The sequence below is a fragment of the Euprymna scolopes genome, chromosome 2 (assembly GCF_053919585.1).
Source record: "Euprymna scolopes isolate OS-2025 chromosome 2, ASM5391958v1, whole genome shotgun sequence".
In the NCBI taxonomy this organism is placed as follows: domain Eukaryota; kingdom Metazoa; phylum Mollusca; class Cephalopoda; order Sepiida; family Sepiolidae; genus Euprymna; species Euprymna scolopes.
The window spans coordinates 3,029,201-3,055,469 of record NC_136483.1 but is presented as its reverse complement, the minus strand read 5'-3'; the positions used below and the strand labels follow the sequence as shown (position 1 = coordinate 3,055,469).

The 26,269-nt window shown below is 31.8% G+C and overlaps 1 protein-coding gene across 1 annotated transcript in view; it reads left to right on the top strand.

Annotated features, from left to right (window-relative positions):
* The first annotated feature begins 23,281 nt into the window (after positions 1-23,281).
* Positions 23,282-26,269, top strand: part of LOC145288258 (stabilin-2-like) — a 223,917-nt gene continuing 220,929 nt past the window's right edge. The window contains exon 1 of the mRNA XM_080136297.1: positions 23,282-24,325. The gene's annotated coding sequence lies outside the window, so the exon portion shown is untranslated. The remainder of the gene's footprint in view (positions 24,326-26,269) is intronic.

Below are 26,269 nucleotides of genomic sequence, written 5' to 3'. Positions count from 1 at the left end.
TCCAATTTCTGCCATTCTTTTTTCAAAGTTTTTCGGAATTGTTCCTAGTGCTCCTACTATTATCGGTACTATTTTGATTTTCTTTATCATCCAACTCCTTTTTAACTCTCTGGCTAGCTCTGTGTATTTGCTTCGTTTCTCCTTTTCTTTCATACTCACCCTGTGGTTAGCTGGGGCAGAAAAGTCAACGATTTGACAGGATTTTTCTTTCTTGTTAATTATTACGATATCTGGTCTTCTTGGATGGGTTTATCCGTCTGTATGTCCATGTTGTTTGCAGTAAATTTTTGCACTAACGTTGTTCGTGATATATTTTTGCACTAACGTTGCAATCGGACATTGCAACCATTTAGATTACGTTGTTCTGTAAAGAAGTAGTCAGTGGTATCCCAGAATAGAGACATCAGAAAAAGAATATATATATATATATATATATATATATATATATATATATATATATATATATATATATACTATTTCATTTAATCACATAAATTAATATAAGATGATATAATTTTTTGTGTAAATTTTCAGTATTTACTTCAGCAGTGCTCAATACATAGGTAGAGCTAAGTAGTAAGTTATGAAAGTATAATATGGAAATTTAAGCAACACAGAATAATCCGCATTTCATGCTCGTGAGAATTTGTCATGCTCATGCGAAAAATTGTGGTTATCATGCATTTTTATATAAACTCAGGTTTGCTAATCAGCTTCTTAGTTGTAATCGCACCTATCCTAATCAGCCAATTAATTATATTCCACCTTTTATTTATACCATTCTTTTAATTTACGAAGCTCGATGTAACTACAGAGCAGATACAAATAAATCACAAAAAGTCAATATTCAAATTTCAAGATGTTGTTCATCTTACCGTTGATTTCTTTCGGCATATTAATATGTTTAATTCTTGGCAGCACCTGTTTCGTAATACAAGATCATTCATTTAATCATTATGTCATTTTTTTTTAATTTATTCCGCTCTTACTCATCAGAAGAATAGGAACTCACCAACTTTAAAAGAAAATAAAGAAATAAGGCTATGATTATTAATTGAACATTTTAACATGCTTAAAGAAATAAATGGTAAGATGGACAACATATTGAAACATAAATATTGATCTTTTGTCATTATATATATATATATATATATATATATATATATATATATATATATATATATAAATGACAATATACATATAACTAACAAAAGTGATGCCGATTCCTGAAAGAGTGAAACACTAGTGTCTGTAAGTATAACACAAAAATAATTTAAGTAATAATTATGCCAGCCCCTTTAAGAACTCGGTTCTTATTATTGAAATTAATTCTGTTCACTTAAGCCTGCATGCGCAGATCATGAAGTTATAATCATAAGATAACTCTCGCCGTCTTTATATTTATGCTTTATAGAAATGTTAATTTCAACTGTATTTCTCGCATTAACCGTGCGGTTAGTTCCTTGCTAATGGAGTTAGAGATGGCTTTGTGGCTGGGTTCGAATCTCATAATCAGCTGTAATCGTAACTTCCAGCCCTGATGATTTCCAAAAGGATGAAACACTAGTGTCTGTAAGTCTTTAAAATAATTTCGTATATATATATATATATATATATATATATATATATATATATATATATATATATATATTGTTTAATATACATACCTATAATATTTTCACAAAATCAATAAAAATTTAAAAAATGATAGCATCATACTGTATATTTTCATATTCGTTGTCTCATGACCATTCAGACAATTTCAAATGTTATGTTATTCAAAAATATTCCAAAACGGTCACTCTTCAGACAGCGAAATACACTATTTATACATAAATGAACATATTTTAATCTATATTTGTTTATTTATTTCTAATCTCTGTTTCTAATCTTTGTTGTTGAATGATCACAAACCTAACTTCACCAATAAACCTAGCATTAGATTAATTGCATCTGTGTTTCTAATTTAGGTTAATAATAAAAAAAATATTAGACAGAATTATATCCACTTTAAAATATAATATACAACATTTGAATTTCTTCTGGGGAGGTGATAGATTGGTTCAAGAAAATTCGTAAAAACCAAAAAAAAAGCAATAAATTCATTATGTTCAATATTGACCCATATTATCCGTTTATAACTCCTGAACTATTTCAGAAAGCACTAAAATTAGCGAAAAGTGAAGCAGATGTAACTAAATTATAAATTGAGATTATAAAACTAGAAAGAAGAAAACTTTAATTAGATATAATAATGTATTGTGGATAAGGGAGGATAGAGATAACCACTTTGATATTATAATAGGCTCCCCAGATTCAACGTAACTGGCCTGTATAAGGAGATATATATATAAATTACCAAAATGGGGACTATATAGAGATGATGAATTATTTGTAGTTAATTCAAGCGATCGAATTACAGAAAAAAAACTACAAAGAAAATTAACCTATTTTTAATGAACTTAAGTTAGAAATAACACTAGACTGCAATTGTAAATTAGTAAACATTTTATAATTCTAAATCTTCATGATAATACTTATGAACAGTATCACAAACCGAACAAACCACTATTCTATATAGATTATAAATCGAATCATCCTAAGTGTATGAAAAGAGCTATTATCCCGAAGAAGAATATCCGAGTTATCACAAACTGGGAATATTTTTGATAAAAATAAAGATTATTATAATGAAGTTTTAATTAGATCAGGATATGATGGAAAAATCAAATACATAAACGAAGGTGAATAATAAAAATAGCAGAACAAACTACGCAATATCATACAACATGGCAATGAAAGGAAGAAGAAATACTAAGAATAAAAATAGGTATAAAAATAAGAAGAATAAAAAGAATGAAATTACAAATAATGAAGAAACATATAATGGTGATAAGAAAAATTGATGCAAAAATAAATGTGGGTTAATCCGCCTTTTAGCGAGCATATTCCAAATAATATCCTTAAAGAATTTTACAAAATAACTGATAAGAATTTCCCCCAGATAATATATTAAGTCAAATAATTAATTAGAACACAGTTAAACTTTCATTTTCAACTGCTGCCAATCCAGGCAATACTGTAATAGGTTCTGATAATGCTAAAATTAACAAAATAGTGAATAATAATCAGGTGATCTAAATGTAAATGTATACAAATGTAAAGTTAAGGTGGATAATAGTAAAAAGATATACCTAGGAAGAACTGATGATTTTTCGAAACTAGGTTGCATCTTTAAATTCAACTGTAGAATACCTAACTCATATCATAACAGTTTTAATTTTCTTTCTCTTATATGAAGGTCTACTTGTTATATACGGCACCAAAAAGGGGTTTGTTATATTATGGTTTACCAAAAAAGGAACCAAAAACGGTGTATATTGAATAATTGTCTAAATGTTGATATGCGTACTTGGGACGAAGGGTTCATCCTGATGTGTATATTCATGTCACTAAATGTCTAATGTTGGTGCTTCTTCACTATTTGAACCCTAGAATTGTTATGTTGTAATCTATTTAGGTTATATTTATATATAATTATTCATATGCGCGAGCGCGTGTGTGTGTGTGATACATGTATTTTGGACATACCTTCATGCGTCATTGATCTTCACCTGAAAATCATCTTGTTCTTGGAAGAGAGGCTGGAACCTGTTTGGACGAATAGTAATTCACTCCCAAGAAGCTGGTTTGTTTTTATTCACTTTCCAGGTGTTGATCGCAGAAGAATGAAAAGTGAATATCTTTGCTTACGTGGTTACTTCTAGGTCTCTATTTTCACACACGTCAGCTCACTCCCTAGTGAAGGTGGATGACTTGTTATACTGTCCACTCTGCTCAACGTCCAAATTCCAACTCCCAATAATCTCCAGCTAATCTGATCTACATAACATAAACGTAGATCCGATCAACTGACCAGCTATTTCAGTAAACTTGTCTACAATATGATTACCATATTTTAACAGTCTTTCACATTCTTCACGTTCATCTCCCGTCCAGCTCTCCAGTTAGAAATAGTCAGATGGACACTTTCTTGTGTTTAACCTACTACATAACATACTCTCTATTGCGTAATAGCCTTTTTTTTAATTCGGTTTGGATTACATTATCCATATATAAATACTGGTATTTAGACTGCAGTTTACCATTGCGTATATCAGGTAAACACTACATACTTTGATTTCATTACTTATATATATATATATATATATATATATATATATATATATATATATTTCATTACTTATATATATATATATATATATATATATATATATATATATATATATATATATATATATACGTTTTATTTTTTATTACCGTATCTTTCTGTTAAGTTACATTATTGTTTCAGCTACTCGGCCGTTTTTTTTTGGCCGTCTGTAGCTTCCTCAGACTTTTACAGAAACCCTTTGGATTGCTGATTGGTTTCTGTAAATGTCTGAGGAAGCTACAGACGGCCAAAAAACGGCCGAGTAGCTGAAACAATAATGTAACTTAACAGAAAGATACGGTAATAAAAAATAAAACACATATTTGCTCTACAACAGTATTGAGCACTTTCTTCAGTTTTTATTAATTACTATTTCCACTATATATATATATATATATATATATATATATATATATATATATATATATATATAGGTATGTATGTATGCGTGTTTGCAATCACTTGAACTAAACATTTACTATAATTATTTATTTATGAAAATCAAAAATTTGAAATTACAGGAAGACGTACTCGTTATAATAAAGTAAAATTATTTACTTATCACATTAACCGTTATAGTTTTCTATCTAAACGTTGCATATGCGAATGTGCTCCACTGCTCCAGTCTAGACCACCTCTTGGTGCGTTTTTCCTGAAAATAAGCAAACATGCGTTTCTTTTATTTGTTTTAAATGAGTTTAAAATTTGCTTCAGCTGAACAGCTACTTGAGAGACCGTAAGAGAGAACGAGAGAGAGAGAGAGAGAGAGAGAGAGAGAGAGGCAGAGAGAGAAAGAGAGAGAGAAGGAGGGGGAGAGAGATGGAGAGAGGGGGGATTTTAGTGACATTATGATATGAAGGTTATTAATATAACCACTTCATAGCCCTATGCCTTCTCTTTCTATTTCTCTCTGTCTCCCTCTTTCTGGACTGCTTTCTTCCTTTCCGTAGGATAAGGGTTGGGAGTGTCGCCTTTTTCTAACGTAGTTGCTAATTTAGCCTTGCTCGTCAGTTACTCTTCAGAAATGACCCTTGCCACTTAAGCAACTTGTTCCTCAACTCTCTGTCTCTCAGTCTCCCTCTCTGTCTCTCTGTCTCTCTGTCTCTCTGTCTGTCTGTCTCTCTCTCTCTCTCTCTCTCTCTCTCCCTCTCTCGCCTTCCGTTATTGCTGATTAGTAACCGGGTGACCGACAGTACTGACCGATACCCTCGACCTCCTTTTCTCTATCTCTGTCTATCTGTATGTCTCTCTGTCTGTCTCTTTCCCTCTCTCTCTCTCTCTCTATATATATATATGTGTGTGTGTGCGTGTGTGTGTGTGTGTGTGTGTATACATACACGCCCATATATTTGTGCGTGTATATATATATATATATATATATATATATATATATATACACGCGCATAAATATTGTGTGCGTGTATACACACACACATATATATATACATATATATATATATATATATATATATATATATATATATATATATATATATATATGGCTCGTTCTTTTCTCTCTTTCCTCTGAGTCATTTTTTCAGCAATAGCGACCCGGATGTATTTTTTAAAATGACTCTCTCTCTCTCTCTCTTTCTCTCTCTCTCTCTCTCTCTCGCTCTCTCTCCCAACAATTTTCAAATAATTAAGTACGCCCATTTTCTGAATCGAATTGTTGAACGGAGAAATTTAGTATGATAATTATTAGCCAGGTATCTATCTCGCTTTCCTTATTTCTGTACTTACACACACACACACACACACACACACACATATATATATATATATATATATATATATATATATATATATAGATATATATATATATATATATACGTACAGAAATATATATAAACAAATCTTTAGTATTACAAATTTTACTGGGTTAATATAATTCAGTAATTGTTCATGTACCAATAAATTTAAGTTCATAGGTAATTCCAGCGATCGTATTACGGAAATATTGAGGAAAATATCAGAAGGTTTTTTAAAGAAATGGGATTAGAAATAACAATCGAGAGCAATTACAAAAAAGTAAACTTTTTAGGCGTTACTCTTAGTCTATATGAACCCTATCATAAACCTAACCAAAAAATATTCTATATTGATTCTCACTCGAATCATCCTAAGTGTATGAAGAAGGCTCTTATCCCTAACATTTCTAAAAGAGTATCTGAGCTTTCTAAGAATAAGAGTCTTTTTGATAAGAACAAAGAGTATTACAATGAAGCTCTTCTTTGATCGGGATACCATGGTAAAATAGAATACAAAAGGAGTGCAAACAGTAAGAGTAACAAACCTAACTGCACAATATCGTACAACATGGCAATGAGAGCAAGAAAGAAACCGAAGATTAATAAAAGTTACATTAATAAGGATAAAAGGAATGAAAAATAAACTGAGAGTAATATAAGCAGTGAAACAGGTAATCATGATGGGGTAATATTAATAAAAGAAACAGACGCAAGAAACAGGTTTGGTTTAATCCGCCGTTTAGCGTGCATATCCAAAATGATATGCCTAGGAAATTTTACAGAATAATTGATAAAAATTTCCCACCTGAGAATAGATTAAGCAAACTAATTAACAGGAACTCGGTAAAACAATATTTCTATACCTCAGCCAACTTAGCTAACACTATAATAAGCTCTAATAACATAACAATAATAGCAGAATAATTAATAATAACGAGTCAGCATAGGAGGAACGTGTCTTAGAGAGAAATTGTAACTGCAGAATACCTGGCAACTGTCCGTTGGATGGTGAATGCTTAACATCAGAAATAGTGTACAAGTGTGAGATTAAGACAGATAATATTAAGAAGGTATATCTTGGCGAATCAAAAAGGTGCAATCTCTGTTTATTGTAAGCCTTCTACATAGTCAATTCTAAAGAAGAAATATTAAATAAAAGGCTGGATGCTATACAGGGATGTCTTCACAGGAATAGATTTTTGCTATCACGCCTTAAATGTAGCTGAGATAAAAATAAAAACATTCTGGGAAAAATAAAGGTTCTTAGGTGCAAAGCTAAAGTTCATATAGCGTTAAATATAGCGTTAAATAGCTAAGAATGATGTAAGTTAGTTGTAATGAATGATTCAAATCTAGCAAGCAAATTTGGATCCCAACATTCTACATTATAAACATATTTTAGAAATAAAGACCATGGATTACTAAATAAGAAATTTAGATTTATAATAAGGATTAACAAGGATTAGCAATACTGTCTCGAAACTGGGAACACTTTTTTAGTCATATTGATAGCGAAGTGGTTGATGCCGTTTCCAGATAAATGAAATAGTTTAACAAATAATTAGCAAAAAGAAAAAAAAGGAAGTAAAAAGAGAAAATGGGAAAAGGGAAAAGAAAAATAGTAATTAAGGAATGGGGATTAATTGATATTAGTTTTGAACCAGTAAAACTTGAAAAATTATAGGTTTTAGATGTTAATCTATTTGTTTTAATAAAAAAAACAAGGTTAACCCCCACTTTCATTGAAGTAAACCATACATGGAGCTAAAGATTAGTTTTAATATTAGAATACTTATTAATGGGACATGTATTACTATCAGATAAGTATTTTAGAACTCAATTCTGGAAGCATTATTTTGTATTGAAGCCATGCATAACCTCATCAAATTATGGTTTGTTGGCAAACGTAGGTTAATTTATGGTAATAAAATTAGTATCATGGTTAAAATATGCTTTTAAAACTTATATTTTGAATAAATTAGCCTAATTCTAATTGGATCCGTTGAATTAATAAATTAATCATAAATGAATATCAGGAATTTACCAAACAAGATACACCAAACGGCCCAGGTTATTTCCCCTTTATTGTTAGGAATAATTATTAGAATTTTTGTATCTTATAACTTCAATTAATTTTTTAAAATTCCGGACTTACAGAATTATCTCCCTTCTACTTCTAAACTATCCGATAATCAGAAATCTTAACAGGAGAGGACGAATAATATATGCCCAGCGTGTTAAAAATATACCATTTGTTGTAAAAATCTAATGGGTAAACATCTGAAAAAGTTGGTGGGGATCGGATGTATTTACGGAAACATAAATCGTAAAATTGCCAACTCATTAATGAAACAGCTGTAATGGGAAAATCCAGGAAATAAACGAAGGTTATAAAAACAAAACGTGAGTTTTTGAATTTTGCACTATATGTATATTTTGCACTATACATATATATATATATATATATATATATATATATATATATATATATATATGTGTGTGTGTGTGTGTGTGTGTGTGTGTGTGTGTACATATATATATATATACCCACTTATTTTGTGCTTCCTTTTTAAAATTAAATATGTTTTTAACTCTTTTTCAAGATGTTTTTAACATGTTTTATTAATCATTTGTTCATATATATATATATATATATATATATATATATATATGTGTGTGTGTGTGTATATATATATATATATATAATACAAAAATATAAAATTAAAAAATATAAAATAAAAAAAGATAAAATAATAAATAGATCGAGATCTTTGATTTTAAAAGAACTAAATATCAATTAATGTTTAGATTTATTTCCTTATTGTTTTAAACTAAAACCTGCCCTAAATCGCATAAATAAGCATGCAGATAATTTTGTAAATAAACAGAGCAAATTCCCGATACGAAACTTACGTGGTTTCGTAATGATTTAACTTAGTTGATTAGTCCGGTTTAAAAAATAATAAAATTAAAAATTAAAAAGGGAAAAGGAAAAATTAAAAAATAAATATTAAAAAAAGTTAATTTAGATAAAGAAATATAGAAATCTAATTTAAGAAATCGATAAATCGTATTAATAAAACATTTAATGGGCATAGGTAATTAGTGGTAACATCGTTTGATATTTTGTTTGAAATTCGTTTTTTTTTTAAATAAAGATACGAAACTAGGTAGATATATAAATCTTTAAAAAGATATTCAGTTTGAAATTTTATTTTTTATTTTATTTTATTTTTTTAAATAAAGATACGAAAATAAGTAGATATATAAATCTTTAAAAAATTATTTTGCAAAGGATGCGACAGAGGTAAAGTGTTCCTCATAAAGAAAATGTTTCTTTTCTTTAATACTCATCGTTAAAGTGTTTTTTATTTAATAAGTCTGAAGAAAGGCTGTTCTTGTTAAAATTTTCAAACGACATATTGTTTGAATTTGTCCAAATGGTCTTGAAACAATTATAACTAACAATGAAATACACTTTTTGTTGCTATCAACCCATTTCTTGAAGTCTTGGTTTTTGTTAAAACAGTATGTCTCTCTCTCTCTCTCTCTCTCTCTCTCTCTCTCTATATATATATATATATATATATATATATATATATATATATATATATATATATACATATTTACAATGTATTCACCATTTATCAAGGCCCGAAAGCTACTAGGGGATAAAGGTTATTGCGTGTACAGTAATCAATGGGGTAGTTTAAAGTGAAAGAAATGTTTTTTTTTTGAAAACGTTTTAACTCTGACAACACTGATTGTGTTTTTCATATATATCTATAATATAAAGCTGAATGTCTGTACGTGTGTGTGTGTGTGTGTGTGTGTGTGTGTGTGTGTGTGTGTGGTGTGTGTGTGTGGTCACGAATAGGCTCCTATATGGTTGACTATTTTAAAAAACTGATTACATATAATGATAGATGTATCCAGACACAGGAATGGGTATGTTTGATCTGGCAGAACGGTGGTTCATTAAAATTGTGGGGTCTGCGTTCGCGCCTGGTCCACAAAGTATGGAAATAAAAAATTTAAAAATTAAAAAAAAAACGTTTACAAGTGTTTTTGATATAGATGTACATAAGAATACTTTGATAAGTATGTTTTAACTTAAATAGGGATGGTATAATTAAATTGTGGGGTCTGAGTTCGCGCCTGGTCTCCATAAAATGGAAATAGGCACAAACTTTAATAAAGACTTTTCATATCAATCTGCGTAAGTATATTTTGATAATTATGTTTCAGTTTGAAGAAGTATGGTATAATAAAATTATGGAGTGTTCGTTCGCACCTGACCTCCATAGAATGGAAACATGTCACAAAGTTTAACAAGTTTTTTTTTTAATATAGATCCACAGAATATTGTGATAAGTGCTTCAGTATGAACAGGTATGGTATGGTATGGTATGGTATGGTATAATAAATTATGGGGTTTATCTATTTTATTTTTACTTTCATCATATTTTGCTTTGGTTTTGATACCCCCAAATTCAACCCAAAGTTATAACCCTTCCTTTTCATAACCTATCATACTTTCATAAATCAGAGTCCATTTTCTGTAGGCTGTTTTTGAACCCAGTCAACAACGGGTACTTTTGCTAGTATACATATATATATAAATATATATATATATACATATATATATATATATATATATATATATATATATAACGTTAAGGTATTGTATTATTGAATTTACAGTATTTTATTCAAAACAAGGAATACGAAAAAAAGGTGAAAGTTTCCTTATTCCATGGAGTTTCAAAGATAGTCTCTACTCCTCAGAAGAAAAATTTTAGCAAAAGGTGTATCTATTTTTGCTGGTTAGCTCACTTTTTGAAAGCATTTGAATAAAAAGTTTTTGACAAATAACTTTATGAAAAAAATGAAAAAAAAATTCTTAGAAGTATCGAATAATTTTGGTTACAAATATTCAGTGATATTCAAAAGTTCAGTGAGATATCTTTTCGAATCTCTTTAAAAATATCCGGAATTGGGGTAATGCTGAAAAGTTCATGTAGACATATCTTGTGTTGAAGAGCGGAAGTAAACTCCAATCTATGGAATTAAATGTTCTTGTGTAAAAATATAGAGTTCAAATGGGTAAAAAGTGAATAACTATATATATATATATATATATATATATATATATATATATATATATATATATATATATATATATATACTCCTAAAATTCGTTTTTCTTTTGTGTGTATTGATATTCATATTAACCCCCTCTTTTGTATTTATTTAAAAATAAAATGCAATTTTCTTATATATGGGTTGTGGAATTGCATTCACTAACAAAAGATCTAGCTAATCTGCATATTCTTTTAAACATTCATTTTAATTAATTCTCTGTTAGTTGCTTCGGTTTTGTTAACTATTAAGTGTAATTATATTCATGCAGATATTTTACATGATTTATACTTGCATAATATTTGCGTAAAAAGTTTATAGTAAACACATAATTGTTTCCATATATATTTATGTATACGTATAGATTTTTATTTAACAAATTTTGTCTACCAAACTCCTCCTAGAGTTTTTGGCCTACAGGCATGAAACTTCATATATAGGTATATGAATCCATGCATAACTTTATATTTGGGTTTTAGCCCGGAAACTTTTTTTTAAAAAAATGAAATTTGCCAAGTGAAGGTCGAAGACCGGCATTACGAATGCATAACGTAGTAGCTATTGGTTCATGTATTAATTTTTAGCTTTGCAGTAAACATGTTTTCATAGCCCAGTCATTGACGGCAGAGGCAAAATAAATCGTGAGCTGAACGTTTTGGTTTCGATTGTTGGTGGTGGCGTATGAGTCTTTTTTTATACTTTTGAAATCATTACTATATATAGCATCCAATCTATCTATCTATCTATCTATCTATAAAAGTGAAAATGTCTGCCTTTTTTCAATAGTAGTTAAGGAAGAATAGTATACAGAAAGGCATTACTTTACATATTCACACTTTTTAATATATACATATGCACATAACCTTATGAACATTATATAGGGCCCGAACAAAGTCGGGCGGAACTGCTAGTATATATATATATATATATATATATATATATATATATATATATATATATATATATATATATATATATATATATATACTATTACTATTAAGCAACATCACACTAATTTGGCGTTGCCCGGATATGAATAAGAACCGCTGCGTACTCCTGGTGTCAGCCGTAAAATAAATATTAATATTTTATTTTGCTGTTTAAATTTTTATAATATTCGACTTGAAAATCAGGATTAATCTCTGATAAAATAAAACGTCATATTTGCTGGTTATTAACGAAGACCTCACGTTATGATTGCAAAATAAATAAATATGTTATCAATATTTTTGTTAATGCGTTTCACAGTTATCTTATGATTACGCTGACGCAGTCTTCTACACGTATTGGTCCTCCTCCCTTCCTTTTTGCATACGATTAGTATCATTCTTCGAATTCTCTGCATTGTTCATAGTCATTAGTTTCCTAGTCTTCGCTCCAAGTAATTTTTTTGTTCCACCTATGAAGGGTCCAGAATATCTTAGTGATACCACACAGGTATTCATTCTTTTTGTCAGCTTTCTATATAATTTGACTTCTACGACTTTTCTTGTTCTTCTCAGGTATTCTTTTTGTTTCTGTTGAATATATTTAACATGCTTCTAGAACTCATAGATATTTATAGATAATACACTCATGAGCAAAAAAAAAAAATTGGCCAAGAAGGAAAGAAGGAAGAAATCGTTTTTTTAATATTTTTCAATGAATTATTGTTAATTTTAACTGAAAATTTCTATTTTGTAGATCATTATTATTATAGCATATGATAAGTGGAAAAATTAATTTAAAAAATGGTAAGACCGCATCTTGGCGAGGATATAAAAAACCGAATTGCAGGATTAAGGCAGTCCAAAATGATTTACAAGCAGATTTTTGATATTTTAAGAAAAGAAAATGTGAAAACATCTCTTTCTATAGTAAAGCGAATTGGTCAAAGGTTCGAAGTCGAACGCTTAGTAAAAAGGAAATCTGAATCTGGTCGCCCTAGAGCATCCACTATGAAGGACGACCACAGGCTTAAACTAACTGTTTTGAAAGATCGAAAGAAAACTTATGTTGACCATTGCAAAGAATTCAAAACAGGGGCTGGAAATTCTCTTTCTAGATATACAATATCTAGACGAATGAAAGAAACGGGATGTTCCTATAAAAGGTGTGCAAAGAAACCATTTTTATCTTAGAAGAACATCGATGATAGAAAGAGATTTTTCTCAGGTTATGGCAAGAAAGATACAAACTGGTTCAGGAATGTTTTCTGGTTAGATAAATCAAGATATTTTCTTGTTAGTGATTCTCCCGATGCTCCCGAACGGTGCAATCGGAGAACTGAAGAAATCGACAGTTAAATGGAGGGATAATGGTATGGGGAACTTTTACTGCAGCAGGAGTTGGGGAATTTATTAGATGTGAGAAGTCAATCAATGCAAAGGAATGCATTCGAATAAGAGAAACAGGACTGTTACTGAGTACCCAGAAGCTGAAAATATCCCAGAACATGATTTTTCAACATGATAATGCTCCTGCGCACACTGCTTAAGTCACAAAAAATAGTTTCCTGATAATTCAATTAATGTGACATTTTGGCCAAGTCAAAGCCCCAATTTAAACCCAATCGAGAATATTTGGTCCATAATATTCCGTGCATTGACCGGAATAACTTTTGAGAAAAATGACAAACTGTGGGAAGCTGTGCAAAGCGAATGGAATAGCATCTTCTCTTCAGTGTTCCACTTTGGTTGAGAACATGTCTTAAAGGATTGATCTTTTAAAGAAATCAAAAGTAAATGCGATTCCATACTAAGCATTTATTAAAGTAAATGTCTTGTTCTGTGTTATTAGTCTCGTTTAAGTTACCTTGTAAAATTGTTCTTTGTTCAATATAGCTTTTAGTGCAATAAAATGTATAAAATTTGTTTGCCCCATTTTTTTTTATTTTGCTAAGTGGCCGCATTTCGTCTAGGTTGTTTCTACATAGTCAGTACTATTCTCAATGCACTTTTGTCAGGAATTCATTGACATAGTTCTGCTTCTAACGCACGTTCATGACAACGGTTGCTTTCTTCACACTGTCAATATATGCAACAGATAGACGCAGATTTCAAATCAATTTCCTCTTGAACGGCACCCATGTAAACGGGTGTATACGTTTCGTGTTTGTTTGTGACGTGTCTTAAATGTGTCACTAAATGTCTATCAGTGGTTCTTCATTTTCTGAACCCATTGTTATGTTTCGTGATCGTCTAATGTTCATATGCGTGCGTGTGGGTGTCATATTTGTATCTTCGACATGCCTTTATCTTCTCTGCTCACTGAACCTGGTCCATCCCGCTTTTATCTTGTTCTTGGAGGGGGCTGGAACCTTTTGGACGAAACGCATTGACTCCAAGACAATGATTGGTTTTTATATTAGTTTCTATTTCACTTTCCAGGATGTCGCGCAGAAGAATAGAAAGTGAGTTTCTTTGCTTTTGATCTTAACTGTCTACATTGAGAGAAACGTCACTCTCTCCCAAAAGGAGAGGAAAGACAACCGTAAAGCCCAACTGCTCTGCTTCAATCCCAAGTTCCCACTCCTCTATGATCTCCAGCTAACCTGATCACGTGACTCACACGTAGATCCGATCAGCTGATAAGAGCTTCCGGTAAACTTGTCTATGATCTAGCTTTGTTATATTTTGAAAGGTTTTATAAATATTCATCATATCCATCTCTTGTCTACCTCTCCAGTTAGATAGATAGATCGAGATGGACAGATAGCTAGATCGATAGATCGATAATTTATTCTCTTCTACCTATTTCATAACACTCTGATCCATTCAGGCGGAATAAAAATAGCATTACTGTGAAAAGGATTAGCCTGAGGGTTTTAGACGGCAATAAACAAGCAATTAATGTTAAAATTATACGTAGAAGACAATGTCTCGATTTTTTTTGGTTTTAGAGAGAGAGAATGAGAGAGAAAGGGGGCGCTAGATAGATAGATAGATAAAGAGAGAGAGAGAGAGAGAGAGAGAAGAGAAGAGAGAAATGTAACCAGACAGGTTGACAATTCCTTCAGAAAATAAATAAACGGATCACTTATTAAAATAGGCCTATTTAATCTACGCGTTTATCGTTGAAAGTGTTGTTTCCAACTTTGAAATTGTGACAGACATCGCGACAGGCAAACATAGCATCCTATACGGCGACGTGAACTCGTAAAAAAATATGCAACCTTAAGCGTGATAGATAGATTTCAACCTTAAGTATTACCAACGTACATTTAGACGATATGTTCGACAACATCATCGGTTATATATTCCTGAAATCGGAAGAAAATATTTTAAGCATCAAACGTTTTATTGCGAAGGACCCACTTATTGTACATAGCAACTGATGTGCTAACCCTTAGTTGAATTCAACTACAACGACACCCCCATTGAAGTGACTTATAATTATGACAATTCTATGCGCTTTCATTTTTAGGAGTAAAGTACATTAGCACCAACTAATTGCTTTCAAGTTGAATTGTCAATTTTGTTGACTGAATTATATTGTTGTTTTATTTCGTAGCATAACTTTTTTGTTATTTATGCTCAATTGAGTTAATTTTGATAAAGTATTTTATGCTTGAATTGTTATAGAATGAGTTTGTATACAATGAGTATATATACGTGCGTTTAAGCACGTCTAGTCTATATAAATATACGTGTGATTATTAAAAATGGATAAAATCCGACAATATGAAATTAAAATAGAGGCGGAGTGAGATCCATATGAGTTACAATCCAATGCCATTATTTTCAACAATTAGAATATTTAAACATTCTACTGAAGAAAGAGAATGGCTTTGAATCACAAGAAAGTTGCATTTCATCATGGTTATCCATTCTCATAAAGCAAAACATTTAAACAAGATTGGACAACTTGACTGGGAGGTTTTGTATCCTTTTTATACGTGAGATTTTGCACGGTCTGATTATCATCTATTATTATCTACTGTTGTTTACAAAATTCTTTGAATTATCTTTTTCTTCTTAAAAGACCTACAAAATATACGTGTGCATGAAACCGATGCTCGTGTATCGTCTAGTGGTTATAAATGTTCGTGATGTATGTGCCTGTTTACACATATTCAAACAGAGTTCACGTAAGGTAACAGTCATTTGTTTTGGACGGGTTAAATAAACATAACACATGAGCACACAATGGCCGCTTGATAACCGACTACTAACCTTAGGTTGTGACTCCTTTTGTCTCTTACACACTGCAAAAAAAAACATTTCACTGTCAAGCTTTAACTTTTTTTTGTTTTTCCTCATTTATTTTTATTTTCATTATTAGATATTTCCCTCGGGGATTTACTTTCTCTCTTTACTTCTTACATCATTTTTATGTTAGCTCAGTCGAATGTTTCCACAACTGACGAAGTCAACCTCCTCTTGTGGGCAGCTGCTACGTTCCCTGCCTCTTACTAGTCTATATATTAAAACCTACTCTTTCATTGTTTACTGATTTCATAAACTGAATTCATAAATCTATTTAATTACATAAATATCTCTGCAATAAACATTCATAAACATTCCTAAATCTAAGTTAAAATTCCTCCGCTAGATTTTTAACATAAATATTTTAGCTAAACATTCATTTCTTTCAAAATATTTTCTTTGCATACCCTTTTCAATATAACAGTTAACAAACCAATAATGATAATCGTTCAACTGATCTCAAATAAGACAGATTGTTATTCAGGGGCTACGATACATTACAGAGCAAATGTGTGATTCTTATCCGATTGGTAAAAAACACAGCAAGAAGATAAGGATTGTAAATACTATTTAACTCGTAGCTGATGAGAGAAAGAGAGAATGGGAGAAAGGGATAAAGAACCATAAAATGATCAGAAAAAGATTGATTTTATACGAGGCGCCTATAATAAGTTTCATACTTTTTTGTATAGACATTTAAAATTGTCGTAGACTCTTGAAAATTCAATATGTTATTGCCATTATGCAATTTATGACAACAGGGCCATTGCCCGACCCCTAAAAATCCATCATTGGATTGCCAGGAATAATAGCGACATCCCCAGGGTGATGAAAACAAAGTTTCCAGACACGGTTACGGTCTTTGGTGTAATTTCAAGTGAGGGCCACATCATGGTACATATCTTCAAAGTCGGCTTGAAAGTCAACACCACAGTATACCTGGATGTGCTGAAGAGTGCGATGATCCTCTGGTGCTATCAGATGGCCGCTGGCAAACACTGAGCATGATAGCCTGGCTCGGTGCCGGCCCACAAGTTCAAAGAGACACAGGCTTGGCTTCAGAAGGAGTGCTACGACTTTGTAGCCTTATCTCACTGGTCCCGTTCCTTCACCGACCTGAACCCGCTGGACTACTTTATTTAGTCATACGTCGAGAACATCACCAACATGACCTCCCACAACACCAAAGCCAGGTTGATCGCCGTCATCCGCCGAGCTCTCGCCGACACTTTTGGAAAAGGCAGATTTTTAGTTTCAGACCCATATCGAGTCGGTGATTGAAGCTGAAGGCGGCTACATCGAATAGATGTCGGCTCTACTACATAATCAAGATCAGGATAAAATACATTGTCATAATAGCAGGTAGATGGTCGAGCTGATCAATTCAGATATCACACTTATTGATGCTTTGGTGACATATGGCGAAAGCTTGATCTACGCAAAGACCAAGAGACAGAGTTCCCACTGGAAGACAGCAGTCTTCCAGTGGGAACAAGGAATATTGTGTTGAGGCTTTAAAGGAGTTCAAAAAGAGATTCCATCGGAAGAGGCCAGCACACTTCAAATCGGTTCAGTGGCATTTCCACCAGGACAATGCACCAGTTTCACAGACCTTTTCACCAAGATGAGCATCAAGACAGTTCCTTACCTTCTGTATAACCCAGACCTTTCTCCCTATGATTTTCATTATTCTCTAAGCTAGAACATAAGGAAAACCTAAGAGGCTGTCGTTATGAGACAATTGAGGAGATGGAAGAGGCTTTGACGAGAGTCATTGACATGCTCACACAAGAGAACTTTCATGAGGTCTTCCAGAAGTTTTTGAAACGGTACAAGTGTATTGCAGTCGGGGGAGATGACTTCGTTTCATGTGTGTACTATCGATAAAAGTGTCCATACGAAAAGAAGTCAGGGAGACTCAAACTGACAGATGATGGAAAACACATAACTGAAATCATCATACAAAGAGGGATACTCCAAAGTGATTCCCTATCACCATTACTGTTCATTATAGCAATGATGCCTCTGAACAACATCCTAAGAAAATGCTAAGTCGGATACAAGTTCACTAACACAGAAGAAAAAATGAATCACCTAATGTACATGGATGACCTCAAACTGTTTTCAAAAATAAAGACAGAACTAGAAACACTAATAAATACGACCATAATCTTTAGCCAGGATATCCAAATGGAATTCTGGATGGAAAGTGCTGACCATGAGGAGGCGAAAACTAGAAGCAAAAGTAGGTATAGTACTGGCCGATCAAACAGAAATGGGTGCACTAGGTGAACATGATAGCTACAAATACTTGGGAGTACTGGAAGTAACGCCATCAAAGCAACAGAAATGAAAGAGAAAATAGGAAAGGAATACACCAGGAGCAAGAAAACTCCTCGAAACCTAATTACAGGAATAAACACATGTGCAGTCTCACTAATAAGATATTCTGGACCGTTTGTCTGGACAAAAGGAGAACTAAGAAATCTCGATCAAAAGACCAGGAAACTCATGACGATGCACAATGCACTACACTCAAAGGATTATATTATGTGTAAAGGAAAAAGGAAGAGGGCTGGTCTGTATAGAAGACTGTGTAAGTAACACGAAAAAGGATTAGAAAAATATATAATGCAGAACATCTAAAGAATAATTACCGCAACTAGAGATATGAGAGAAGCAAACAAGATAGAAAAAGCGACGAGGAATAAAACAAGGAACTAAAAATTGGAAGAAAAACAGCTACATGGACGATTCATAAGGATTACAAAAGAAGAGACGAATGGAAACATTTAGAAACGGCTACAAAAAGGAAATCTAAACAGGTAAACTGAATCACTTATAACAACTGCACAAGATAACGCAATGAGAACCAACCACATCAAATGAAGAATCATCAAGACAAGAAAGCGACAAATACAGACTGCGGATAAAGAGACGAAACAATCAACTACAGAATAAATGAATGCAGCAAACTAGCCCAAAAAGATTATAAAAATAGACACAATCAACTGGGGAAGGCACTATGTTGTCAATTATGCAAACAACTGCATCTTGAACGCAGACACAAACAGGAAAATGAAAGTCACAAGATCCTATGGGACATAGATATACAAACGGATAGACCCATCCAAGCAAGAAGACCGGATCTCATAAAACAATAAGAAAAAGTCTTGCCAGATTGTAGATTTTCCCGTTTCAGCAGACCACAGAATGAAGATCAAGGAGACTGAAAAGCAGAGCAAATACACGGAACTGGTCAGAGAGCTGAAAGGGATCTGGAAAATGAAGAAAGTAAAGATAATATTACTAATAGTAGGAGCGCTAGGAACGATAACGAAAATCTTTGAAAAAAGAATGGGAGAGATTGGAATCAAGAGGATGACTGAGAATATACAACAGATAACAACAATGAAACGAGAATATACAATGATAACAACAAGGAAAACTTTTGAATGCAGAATCTTATATATATGAGCTACAAACGTAAATCGGACATATAGAAATGCAACAGAAGCAAAAAAAAAAAAAAAAATAGAGGAACACCACATGAAATCGAGAAAAATGAAACCGTACAATTGTAAATTTGTTCTCCTCTTCCGAAAAAGCTGTAATGTCGGCATCAACTGGCACCAAATAGTCGAGAAGGGTTAAGGTAGCTGAAAAGACCGAGTAGAGAAAGCAGAAAACAGACCTCCATTGCATGCGTGCGAAGTGGATTGGGACATTTTGAAGGCTTATTATCGCCGAAATGCTAGTGAAAGCCAATGGTCGTTGTTGGTGGAATCAAAATAAATACCGTAATTTAATCGAAACAAAAATGGCGTGAATAAGATTTTATAGTGATTTGATGAGATGAAAAAAATTAGTAAAAAAGAAAATAAAAACGCATTAAGGAAAACTTAGAAAATACGTTTAAAAAACTTTCATCGCTTTTCATATAATCTTTATATTTCATCTTTGTCACAAGACTGATGGAGGACATTACAATGGAAGATGTCGCCATTTGGGGGGGGGGGGTTAAATATTCGTTTGGGTTATTTACTTACATAAAAATGCAACTAGATTTTTTATTCATAAATCTGTTTAGAAAAAAAGGGGTTATTAAATTAAAATGAAGTTAACAATTTTGGTGATAACTGTTCTGTTTTATTTAAGAACGATGCGTAATTTGATGAGGAGAAAATTAATCAGGAATGTTTTTGAAATATCTTGAAGCTATTATAAAGAAGAAACGTGTTTTAAAAAATGGGAAAAACCAATTGTATGATAAAAATGTGTTTTAAGCAAATTTGCAATATTTATTAAATTATGAGCGCTACTAATGTATACACTATTGAACTATTAACTTAACAACTTCTTTTTGTGAATTTGAAAGAATTTTAAATAATATATGTATTTGCACACGCACACACACATATTTATATGACAAGTTAAGTTTGTTTTTGGAATGTCGTTAATTTAAATGTATACCGTTTTCGTTTAATGGGTCTAGATTATTATTTTTAAAACCAGCCACCGTTAATTTGGAGTTAAGCTCAATGTATCTATTTAATAGGTGTAGAGCATATATAGTGCAAAAGTTTGTTGGAAATTCAAAGACTGCGTTTTTTTTTTTTTTTTTAAATATAACCTTCGTTTATTTTCTTCAGGAAATAAACGAACGTTATAAAAAAAGAAAATGTGAGTCCTTGAATTTTCAACAAAATTTTGCACTATATATATATATATATATATATATATATATATATATATATATATACAAAGAGAAAGAGAGAGAGAAAGAGAGAGAGAAAGAGAGAGAGAAAGAGAGAGAGAGAGAAGGAGAGAGATAACATGGGAACAAACCAAATTATGTGTTCAACGTTTCGTCTTTATTGTGTACTTTCTCTGGACGAATGAAATTAACAAAACAAAACACCGGTACAAATATTTGAAAATACATTTTTCATGTAATGGCATGTATGACCTTGTTCCATTTCAAAAATATTTCAAATCATACAAACCACAGCACCAACTATAAAACAAACATTAAAAATGACAAAAACATTTCCGAAACAAATCAATTTCCAATGCAGGCGTATACACTGTTCATTACCAAAATTGCCATCATAGATACGTTGGTAATACTCAGTGAACTTATTAGAGAAAAGGTTCAATAAATAAAAAAGAGATATAAGAAATAGCAATTCTCCAAATGCATTATTCTCACATGTATTGCAGCATAATCATACTTGTGACTTCAAACAAGCAAAAATAGTTAAATTTATTTAAAATAAACCGCGACAGAGACTTCTTGATTAAGCGCTTATCGCAAATTCAAGCACAATTAAACAACGTGCAGGTTTCTATAACGTATCGCCATTAATAAGTAAACTTCTATTAAAAGAACATAATCTAATAGTAGACACAGGTTAACCCTCTCACACACTGGAAACACATTCTCTAATAATTATATCATATGACCTCAATCAAAAAATTACATAACAAAAATACACGCATTTCATTTCAATTACACAGCCATATTAGAATCATAACAGATATATTTGTTAAAAAAATATGAATTGCATCATATCTTCTAAAATATATTAACGGCTACATGACGTTATAAAAAAAGTCTTACTATATTTCAAAACGCTATGCTTCCGTCTTTTTTTTTTTTTAATTTCCACCTACTTTTTTCGTTTTTTTTTTTACATTTCATGGCGCATTTTTAAAAGTGTATATATAGACATTTAACAACCCAACCTTCCCATACACACACATATGTTTGTCCTTACCGATATGGGTAGGAGTTAAACACTTTTTTCTTCTCATTTTCGTGTGGTCTATGATCTTTTTCTTTTCTTGCATTTTTACTTTTAATATCCTGAAGATGTCCTCTGAAATAGGGACGAAACGTTGATTATTTCATAATTTCATTCGGTTTTTCTTTTTTTAAAACAATATAACGTCAACCATCGCTGGTATTTTTATTTTATTTTTAGACACACACACATTATATATATATGTTTAAAAATTCAACATCGTTTCCCGCGGTTAACGGTAGCTGAATGGAAGTGAACTTTGCTAATGAAGTCAGGGATAGCTTCAATTGCCGGATCAGGATCTATCGATTGGTGTTAATTGTGACACTCTGCACTGATGATTCCCGAAAGGATAAAACACTAGTGTCTGTAGGTATTTAATAATTATTATCGTAAATAATTATATATATATATATATATATATATATATATATATATATATATATATATATATATATATATATATATATATATATATATATATAATCACATTTTTATGAATAGCAAATTTGTCTCTAACAAGTTTTCGCTATAATTTATTTCAGTTTTCATACACAAAATCGCAGTTGGGATGTATTTAATTAATTATGGTATATAACTTCTTTCCCACAATCAATTTCTACGAAATCAAATTCTAAATCTCTAATTTTTAAAGTTCCAGAATTTTTTTTTACACCTTTGGACTTTGATGAGAAAACCGTAAATCTGCAAAACACCATAGATTAAGGAATAACTTCTATTGTATTTATTTTCATTTGAACATTTGATATTTAAATGTAAACTTTTTAGCCGCCATTAGTTGTCTTCGTTTACTAATATTCTATCTAGGCTATTCAAGACTTATGTGATAATTTATTTTGTCATATATATATATATATATATATATATATATATATATGTGTGTGTGTGTGTGTGTGTGTGTGTACACAATTATTTGTATATACGTGCAAGTGTGTGTGTACATGTATATAGTACGTATATATTATATACATTTGCGTGCGTATTTGTATACTTATTTGTCTATCGTATGTGTGTCTGTGTACATGTTTAATTATATGCATCTAGATGCGTGTATGTCGCCTTTATATCTCTTTCTATATATATTTATGCGTGTGTATGTGTGTACGTGCGTGTGTGATGCGTGCAATGCTTCCCAATGTAATTACATTGACATGTATCGCCAAGAGTTTCCTCTAGTGCCTAAAGGAGCCTGATTGGTCGCATATGTGGAGTAGAAGTTCTGCCGTAGCCGGTCGGCTGACCAGTCAAGGAGACAAAGTGACCTCTCTCTCTGTCGTGCCACACATAAATATAAATAACACAAAAAATAGATACTGGATATATATCTTCCGTTAAAGTTGTCCAAGATAACAGGCAATCATATTTCGTCCAAATTGTCGGTACTTGAACTGGAATTTAAAGTTGGATTTTGTTTTATTAATGCTAAATAGCTATGTACAAATGAATAGAAGCGGCGAGCGCCAAAGAGAGCTGGCAACGAACGACAAACGGAGAGGGAATTGAAACCGAAACGCCCATTGGATGACGGATGGAAAACAAAATGGCCGACAGATTTGTAAACGCAAATGCTGGAATCTTGAAGAAACAAAAAAAAGTGAATATTTGTTGAAAAGAAAAGGTACAGCAAGGTTGTGACAACGATTTGATTTTATATATATATGTGTGCGTGTGTGTATATATATATACATGTATTTATATATATAAATACATGTGTGGTACAACTGTTTAACTTGTTTTAATTTATCAGAGATAAAAGAGGGAGAGAGAGATAAGAAAAAAAAAACGACGATGGTGACTGCATAAAAATAACACAGAAGGAAAGAAAGAAATATTTGGGAGAAAAAAGAAAAAAAAAGAAAAAGGAAAATAACGCAACGAAAATAAAGGAAGAGAAAGAAAAGAACGGGAAGAAAGAAAGAAAGAAAGAAAAGAACCGGAAGAAAGAAAGAAAAAGAAAAACAGAAAAAGAAAGGAACGAAACTTATGTGGTAAAAGAAAGTCTTGCAAAACAAAAGAACCTGATAATACAAAGAAGGAGAATGATATAGAAAAGAAAGGATCGAAAGACAAAGAATACACCAAAAAAAAAAAATAAATAAATAAAAATAATAAAGAATTACACTCCCAGAAAGAAAAGGAAATGAAGGAAAATAACAAGGAGGAAACATAAGAAAATACAAGAAGAAAAGAAAAAAGCAGAATCAAGTAAGTTTTTTTCATTACAATTTTATTCCGATTCATTTCATTAAATATACATCTGTCACATTCAGACGTTTTTCTTTTAAATATTCTCTCTCTCTCTCTCTCTCTCTCTCTCTCTCTCTCTCTCTCTCTCTCTCTATCTCTCTTTCTCTCTCCATCTCTCTCTCTCTCTCTCTCTCTCTCTCTCTATATATATATATATATATATATATATATATATATATATATATAAACTTCATTTACTCACATAAAATTAATATACGAAAGTATAAATTTATGCATAAACTTTAAGTATTTACTTCAAAAGTGCTCAATACGTAGGTAGAGCTTGTTAGTAAGTTATAAAATATATATGGCGATTAAGCTACACTAGCGGAATATTCAGTGTAGCTTAATCGCCATATATATTTTATAACTTACTATATATATATATATATATATATATATATATATATATATATATATATATATGTGTGTGTGTGTGTGTGTGTGTGTGTGTGTGTGTGTGTGTGTGTGTGTGTGTGTGTGTGTGTAACTTTGCTCGGCCGTAAAATACGCTTAAATATGATATTTTAATTCGTCCACATTTCGTATATATCATTATAGAGTCATGATTTCAAAAGTTTTGGATATCATAAGCTAGAATCGAAACATAAAAAAATAGTGACGTCACCAGTGTACTGTCGCGACACGCATATGAACTGGTTAAAAATTAAAAATAAACTAAGATGAATGTACAAAATCTATGACGATTTTTCAATTCTGACTCGTTTTTAACCCATTTTTAAAACTATTTTAATCCCTTTAGAACTATTTTAATCCCTTTAAAACTATTTTAACCCATTTTTAAAACTATTTTAATCGGCTAAAGACCCATAAAAGAACGATCCGTAAAAAATCCAATCATTTGAAGCACCTAGCGCCTCTCTGCGACTTTTAGTTTCGGAGAAGATAAACTTTAATAATATGGAGACAGACAGACAGATTGCCTTTCATATATTAGATTAGTGACGGGAGGATTCCAATATTTAATGTTTGGCTTACCCTAAAAATCATATAATGCGTGCACATACTTTCGCAAACGTCAATGAAATACGCGTGTGATGGTTAATCTATAGATTTTAATTTCACGGATTTTTTTCATTTTTGCATTTCTAAAATGTTTGGAATGCAAAATTAGTTTCAATTTTTAGATTTTGATACCGATTTCAATAGATCCAAAAGTTCTACTTTTTCCGATTCCCGATTCCGATTAATCGTCTTAACACTAATCTATACACATAAAAAAATAACTGCACGTTAAATCTTAATGTTAAATATTCATGAAAATGTGTCGATTATTACTTTTTTATGGCATCTCAACCATCGTTTCTCTTATATCGGAAGCGTAAACATATTCTGGTCTGACAACTATTCCTGAGCAGCCCCGTTGATATTCTTCGATAGGATCGCCTCAGGTGAATAGCAATAAATTAACAGGGTGAGAAGGTAAAACATAGGAGGGTGGATCTCTTAGAACATTACACGACCATATTTCAGCCAACAGAGAGGAAGCTGCCTCAGCAATGGACTAAAAGCCGGTAGATTGGGGCCGAAAGAAAAGCCCAGTTGGCGTACGCACATATTTTCTATCAAACTGATCTTTATTATACGGCATAATCACGTTGATACACCGGTTCCGCTGTATCACCGAAGTTAAGCAACATTGAACCTGGTCAGTACTAAATGGGTGACCATTTGGGACTTCCAGCTGCTATATGTGCTCTCCGCTTATCTCGGCATTGTTTCCAGTCGTCCTGGACTTCTCCTTACCACTGGATTTAAACAGCGCCGATTCAGGAGATCTGACGTTTGGGATTGTGCAACCCTTGCCTTAAAATTACATTCGCAGCTGCCCCTACAGAGGATATCCTTTGTCTTTCGAGACTGAACGGAAGTATCGATATT